Below are 7,769 nucleotides of genomic sequence, written 5' to 3' on the forward strand. Positions count from 1 at the left end.
TCTGTTCCTTTAGCTTATCTAACAGCAGATGGAGAAGTGACTTAATTAGAACATACAAGTAGTTTTGCGAGAAGAAAACACCCGTTCATATAGGACTGTTTAGTCTTTCAGAAAAAGGCATAACAAAAACTAACAACTCAAATTGGCAGGTCTGAATACGGGAGAAACAAGCAGGCATGAGACTCCGGATTAGGTCTGTTCTGGTTTGGCACCCAAATCCTCTGTGACAGTAAGAAAATTGCACTCTGTCCCTGAGCCCCAGAGGTTTCCTGGGCTCTCCCTGGGACCACGATAGCACCTTCCACTTGCCCGGCTTGCCTCCCCACTGCAAACTCCTCGGGGCAGCGGCTGTCCTGTCCCCGGCCACACGCTGCCTCGCTGCCATGCTCCGGCCTGGGGCCTCTAGGTGCTGCTCTACGACAAGCAATGGATTTTCCAGCTGGGAAGCAAGGGAAAGGGATGGCAGGCTAACAGCAGTGACTTCCTGACGTCGCAGGAGGAAATTGCACCACTTCTAGACCACTAAAAAGTGCTTTCTTAGAGCATCTTGTTTACTCCTGTGTAAACCAACACACAGATCCGGCTACCCATCCATAACTGACTATTTCCTGGGATTGCAGCAGGAGGAATACACCCAAGCAATGCATTCTGCATCAGGTTTTGGCTCTGTGCAACAGCTGTGCTTTAGCTTTTCACACTACCAAAGAAAAAAAGAGACAGAACTGAGTTAATGACTTTGTCATGATGGGATTTAACCCTGTTTGGTTAAGAACAAAAACACGAGTGATTTGTCATAGAGAACGAGATCAGTAAAGCACACAGGGCTGATGCTTGGAAAGTGAGGTTTAAGGCTTCAGGCATTAACAAATTAACATTTTGCATAATTAGATACTGATTGCTATCACAAACTGTGGCACAAACACATCAGTTTACTGCCATGCCCTAACTAGTGATGGGAAGTTAGAACATGCCCAAGAAAGCCTGTCAGTTGCTTCTCCTCTAGGAGCTATATTCAAACTTTTTGCAAATCTGTAAGTCTCATCTTGCTGTTCCCTAAATAAGTGGCAAATATTCCCTTATTTCCAGGGGGCAACCTCACAGTTTTCATCTTCACTACCATACTATGAGTTTTCACCTTGCAATTAGGTAAAGTGCTCTTCTTCCTTCCTCCCCCTCCCTGAATGCAAATTTAAGAGTGTCCATTACCCCCCAAAACCTGGCCAATCCCATGCCAGCTAGGACAACCAAGGAAGGTAGTTTTGTCTCATCACCAGCAGAGAGAAGCTATATTATGCACAACGTCTTCATGGTGGGTTGCACCATTTCACACTGTGCAGGATACAACATCAATTCTTCGTGGCCAGGCCCACTCCTGAAGACTACCCCATAAAACACGCTGCGAGTACTGAAACAGTAAATGGACAATGAGAACTAACAAAGTTTGCATGCATTCCTGACAGCACATGTAACTTCAGCTGAAGTTAACAGCTCTGTGCATATGAGGGATTTACTACTATATATGCAGCAGAGAGAAAGAAGCAAGAAAATTGTACATCCTGTAAGTTTGCCCTAGTTCAGCTGATTCATGGGGCCTCTCTCTCATGGAAGTGACCATGCAGACTGCACTTTCTTTGAAATGGTAATCCCAGCTTGGTGAAGGGATGGTGCATGACCAGGCAGACATCTCAGAGAACGGCTCTTTAGTTGTTCCCATCTGGGAACCCTGCTCTCAAAAGGCATTTAGGGCCTGTACGTGTTCTCCTGGCAGATGTTGCAGAGCACGCTGATGCCTTAGGGTTGTGTGATGCTGTTCGTGCAATAAGCGGATCCCAGACACACAGCGAGTATAGGTGGGTGGCAATGACAGGGTGCAGTAATGGGAGCAGTTAGTAGACACTCTTCTGCAAAAGGCATAGGAGCGATATGCCTAAGAGAAGGCAAAGCCCAGTTCACCTTGGTCCATTTAGTTACCACCTCCTGATAGTATAGGAGCCAGCCCCTGACTGGAGCTGCACAGACACCTCTCAGCTGCAGCAGTGTCCAGGCAATCCAATGGGGAAAACCAGCTGGAATATCAAACAGCATGGAGGAGGACCCCAGCAGATAGACAACAGTGCCCACAGGCCATCCTGTTTGGGAGCTGATACTTTGCTGAACTCAGCTGCAAACCATTCCCCCTACCTGCAAACCACCACCACAGCAGGCTGAGCCTCTGCTTTAGGGGCTCCGTACGGAAGAGTGTTCTGCAGCGCCTTTCCCCCAGCCGGTGTTCAGAGCCACGTTGTTCATGTGTTTTTCACCAGCCCGCTTTGTTCCTGTGATGCTTCATACAGCCTGTGGCAAACTCTTCCCTTTTGGGTGAATTCACAGCCTCCGGGCAAAAGTGTCAGCAAAAAGCAGCTTCCCAAATGCTAAGCAGGGAGAGGTATCTAGGGAATCCAGGCTGGATGCCAGAGGTCTTAATGTCTGCAGAGACCAAAGCCCCCCCACAGCACGCCACACGGGTATCACTGCAGTGACTCCCCCAGCCGTCCTCGCTGACCAGATGCAAGGCAGGTCCCAGGAGAGAGATGGAGAGGGTTTCAAAAGGTGATTTTGAATGGAAACAGTTTTGACTTTGTACCCATTAGCCACATCCTCACGCTTCCCTCTGCACGCACATGCGTGCACCACAGCTTTCCTCCACGGGGAACCAGGAACGTGATTTCTATTTTTTATGCTATTTATTGATATTACTGCAGGCATTTGGGTTTGGAGAGGAGGCAGTTTATGCTCTTCAATGGTAGAGAGTGCACATGGCTGCATGCATGTTCTGCATCTAATGCTGCATTACTGGTAGCTGATATTTTGGTGCTGGGAAAGAATGGGTACCAACCCCCGTCTTCTTTGGTACTACAGGCATCATCTCTTGCCCCATCTTGCAGTACCCTCCTGTAATTACATTTTATGCTAGAGCTCAGAGTCCATTTTTTGTGTCAGACAATGCCTCAGCAAATTTTAGCTGAAGATTGAGGATTAGGATCTGTGAGAATCCAGCCAGAATTTAAAGCAGAATCAAGATAAAAAAAAATTTTCACTGAATTATATCCTAACAAATGATAAGAAATATCAGGGGGGTGCAATAATTGTGTTGGATGAAATACTTTCTCAGTCATGTCATTTGATCCAAAACACTGTTTCTAGTATTTTCTCCATGTATTTCTAGTACCTCTCTAGTGTTTTCTCTATTTCTTAATGACACTTTGCAAACTGCTTAGAAACAAGAGCTTTTTCCCTTCCAACCTTTAACACAGATGAAGTGCTGTGTTTGGGATTACTAACTCAGGCTTATTCTAAGCCTCCCTAAAATACAGAGATAATTATCTGCTTTTATTACAGCAGGTGCTGGCAAGACCTTTTGTAACTGTGCATTACTTGTGGCCAAAGACAGCCACAAGCTACATCAGCGATTTGCTCTCTAGGTTAAGGGGTGTACAGCAAACGCCAATAGCGTCCCACTGCCTTGCACTGGTGAAGGAATTGGAACTGGCTGGGAACCGGGCTTACGAGAGTCCAGCAAAGCCAAACCTGCGCAGAGTAGGGTGCAGGTTCACTGTAACTGGAAGATGTTTCCAGTTTAGGAGAACAGTTTTTGCTAAAGAACGAATTCAGGCCTGTTTTTCCAGTGTTTCACTCTAGGCAGGATATTCAGCAAATCGCACGAGGCTCCAAGCAGACTTTCTCTGCCCAGCGTAGCAGGCTGTTTCGCAGGCTAAGAGTCCCCTCGTGTCAGCCTCGTCACAGCCGTCTTCTCACCCCCTTCCCCTCTACACATTCTCTTCTTGACTTAACTTTCTGTTCAGTTGATCCTCAAAAATCCTCCCCAGCAAACACACTAAAAACCAGTGAAAATAACAGTATTTGTCAGCACCGCAGGCCGATGTCTGTGTCTGTCTTAGAGGCAGCACTCCCTTTTTCCTTTGCCCTTGTCACATCTGACTATGGAGCCTCACACGACATACAGGTTCAGTTTAGGAGAACTAGGGAAAAAGATCGAATACACATCAGTCATGGTTACTTTAGGTGGAGCATATATTGGTAAGACAAACTCCTCGTGTTTTGAGGACAGAGATAGCATTTAGCACTAGGAGAAACCTTCACCATGGGAATGTAGGAGACAGGTATGCACTGCAGGCATTAAATGCTTCTCGGAAGCCTTTCAGGGTCCTGCACTGTGTGTACCGGTTGGCCCTGTCTACCAGCACTGGTCTAAAACAGACACCATGGCACTCCCAAGTCACAGATATCATCTTCCATCACCTGAGACTCAAATGCAAATAATATTGTGGATGGTTATGCTTAGGCATGTTTTCTAATAAATTATTTCTAAGAAATAAAACACTGAACAAATAAGAACTATAAAAAACAAGAAAGCTGTGATAATACCTTTGCACGTATTTGGAGTAATAATGAGGATAGATCAGGTAATGAAGGTGTAAAATGGATAAACATCACCATCCCTAATACCCATAATAAATTCTAAGACATTGAAAAGACTGCATGGTATCAACAAATAGCAGTTCAACAAATAACAGCTCATAATGCTAATGGCAACAGCCTGATATAGAAACTAAAATTCAAAGGGCTTGTTAATGAATGAAAGCATCCCAAAAAGCAGAAGCCATCTCAGGACCATATGAAACTGATAGATCCAACATGTGAAATAGTCAAAACAACTCTCTATTAGCTTATCCTCAGCATCTCAGCTTACACTAAGCCTCACGTAGCACCTGTTGCTCTTTTGGTTTCTTCTTTATATGCGAAACAGGAGTGACTATTGCTAATGGTAAGAGTGACTTTGACACCCATGGCTTAGCAAGCAGTACTCAGGTTCCTTTATGCAAGAGAGGGGAGAGAAACTTCATAACAACAAAACACTTTATGGTGCTAATAAGTCACCGTGCTTACGGCAAAGGGGGGGGGGGGAATAGGAAAAAGACACTCTGCACCAGAGCCGCAGGAGTCTCTGGTCGCCAGCGCAGAAGGGCCCTCTCCCAGCGCAGGGCTCGGGTGGTTTCCCTGTAGCTGCACCGCTGTGTGGCTCACCTTAGACTCCAAGTCCACTGGCTCCAGAAAGAAATGGATAAATACCTTTTTCTTAATCAACTGAGCCTCACTTCAAAGTGCAGTATTAGGCCAAAATTAAGAACAGCAAATTCTACTGAGGCCCAGTGGCCCCCCCCCCGGTTTAGCAACGTATTGCAATAAGCCCTAAGAGCACTGAGCCACTGGATGCCGTGGGGAACAAAGAGCAAAGGAGCGAAACCAAATATCTGCCAGTATTAACAGGTTATTAATAACAGCTCGCAGAAGGCAGCGCTGTGACTTCTGTTTTTCCTTCAGAAATTCCTCATCGTTTTGCAGCTAGCGAGGCACAGTAGCAGCTTTTGTAAAGGGGACTCCTTCAACCATGAGATCATCCTCCCCTAACAGCTGCCCCTGCCAGAGTCCCTTGCACCACAGCCCGGCTTAACGCCCTGAAACCAGACCCAGCCATGGAGAAGTCTCATCAGCTGCCCTCCTCCTCAAAGCGCAGTCAAAACACACTCTGCTGTTATGCTGAGCTTAGCTTTGCAGCGGATGCGGTATGTTTGCAGGAGATGGCCATTCCTGTCGTTGGCTGTCATTTACTGAAAGTAACTTCTCATACAGAAGTCCGCTTTACTAGAGATGAAAGCAAACAGCAGCAACGGAAGCGCGTGGCCTGCGGGATGGCAGCAACACTTGTGAGAAAATAGCCTTTCCCGCTACGGTTATAATTCCCTCAATATAATACATTTTGTTATAGCACCATTTTTCCAAGATAACTAGGTGTGCATATTTTTCCTATTTTGAGTGCACTGCTGCAGATTGACTATTCTTGAGAGAGTTGTTTTTTATCATTTTAATCATCTAATCTTCATAAACCTTTTAACACAAAAACAAGAACTACTTAACGCACAGCAAGATAATTAATATTGAAAATAGACTCTGCAGGGGAACTGTAGTACCTGCTGCCTTACATTAGGCTCCCAGAGTAACAAATTAACTATGGGTTCTAAATAAGTTGGTAAGAACAAATTAGACAGTGCCAACACAGATACTACTTCCACTCACTTTAGATTTGTCATATTAAGTGGCTACCCAATACACAAATATGCCAGCATTAATAATATCCTTCAGCAATATCCCTGCTGAAATGTTAGTAACTCTTTGGAGGGGAAAAAAAAAAAAACTTTCATTTTCCAAAATATCACTTTATATTTGACAGCAAAAAAAGTGAATGACTTACCTGGCCTGAAAGAGGAGAACTTGCCTTTTCCTCTCACCCCATCAAGCCTACAACAAAGCGAGGGAAGGGCTTGCAGCTGGAGCTTGTTATGAGCCACCTCGGGAAGGCTGGGACTGCCTCAGCTGGGCTCTCATCAACAGGGCAAATGCTTTTCAGGTGGACTGGGACCAGGATGGGGCTTGCTGCCACCTTAAGGAGAACAAGGAGTTAGAGAATCCCCTACCTGTCAAATAGCAACTTCTGTTTGTTTGGTTTTTTAAAAAAAGGATTTGGGGAGAGATAGTGACTGATCATTTCTACTAAATGCATCTCCCCCGAAGCAATGTCACGTAATTCATTAATGCTAGGAACTAGGCACTGCCCACAGAGACTGAAATGACCCCCAAATGCAGAAAATAGCGTGTGCACTTACAGAGCACTTGACATCTTCAAAGCACTATACAAATATTAACTAATTAGTTAAGGAAAGAAAGATGTTTATTGCTTTTCCTGAGCACGAGCGCTGGGCTCACGCCAGGTTTCCTTCGGAGGGCCGTGTTGAACTTGCTGGAGATGGTGCTTGTTTTGGGGGGGTTCATGGCTTTGGGGTGGGGGTGCCCCTTCCTCTTGGAGGACGCTCAGCCTAGAAGCACCCAGTGACGGTGGTCAGAATCCAGAAACGGCACCTGCAGCTCCTAAGGGGCCCTTCCAGATGTGCCCCTTCCAATGTCTGCGGCGGTCGGGTACGCGTACATTTGCATGATTAATAAGTGTGCGTGAAGAGTTGGTTATATGCTGCAGTTACAGGGGCTTCACAAGGGACTGCTCAAAGATGTGAGGTTAAAAAACCTGTACTGAAAATAGGAAATGGAGGGAAGGAAATCAAACAGGAATACAGATTCATTTAAAGCTCAGCAGGGAATGGGTAAGGATAGCAAAAAAAATCAGAGTGAATTAATGCTGCCAAAAGATTTAAAGGGACTAAGAAAGACAGTTATTATATGAGTATCAGGGGAAAGCAAGCAAAAGTCCTAGAGAGAAAGTATGTCCATTAATTAGGAAACGAGGGTGGGTATGAAATTAATGATGGCTAGAATCTATCTTTAATGAGACAGATAAAAGAGATGCGAACAATTCAGAAAAGAGCAAAAGCCAATAAAACATCTCGTCCAAGTCAACATGTCAGAAAATACTTGAGGGAAAATGAGCCTATATGTACATCAGCTGGTACAGATGAGCCTAGGATATGGTGGGAAGCGGTGAACATGCATACTGCACATGATTATTTCTACTAAATTTGAACAACGGAAGACTTAAAGGTGCCTGAAGAAAACTAAGTGTGTACAGAAACGTAAAAGGAGAAAAACAGGCTCCCAAAACACTGTTTTCCTAAAATCTACCTTTTACCCTTTCTAAAATAAAGAGATAAGTGTCATTCTGGAATGCAGCAAAAGTGAGGGATCTGAAAGCAACCGGGGCA

This window comes from Apteryx mantelli, chromosome 9 (assembly GCF_036417845.1).
Source record: "Apteryx mantelli isolate bAptMan1 chromosome 9, bAptMan1.hap1, whole genome shotgun sequence".
NCBI lineage: Eukaryota > Metazoa > Chordata > Aves > Apterygiformes > Apterygidae > Apteryx > Apteryx mantelli.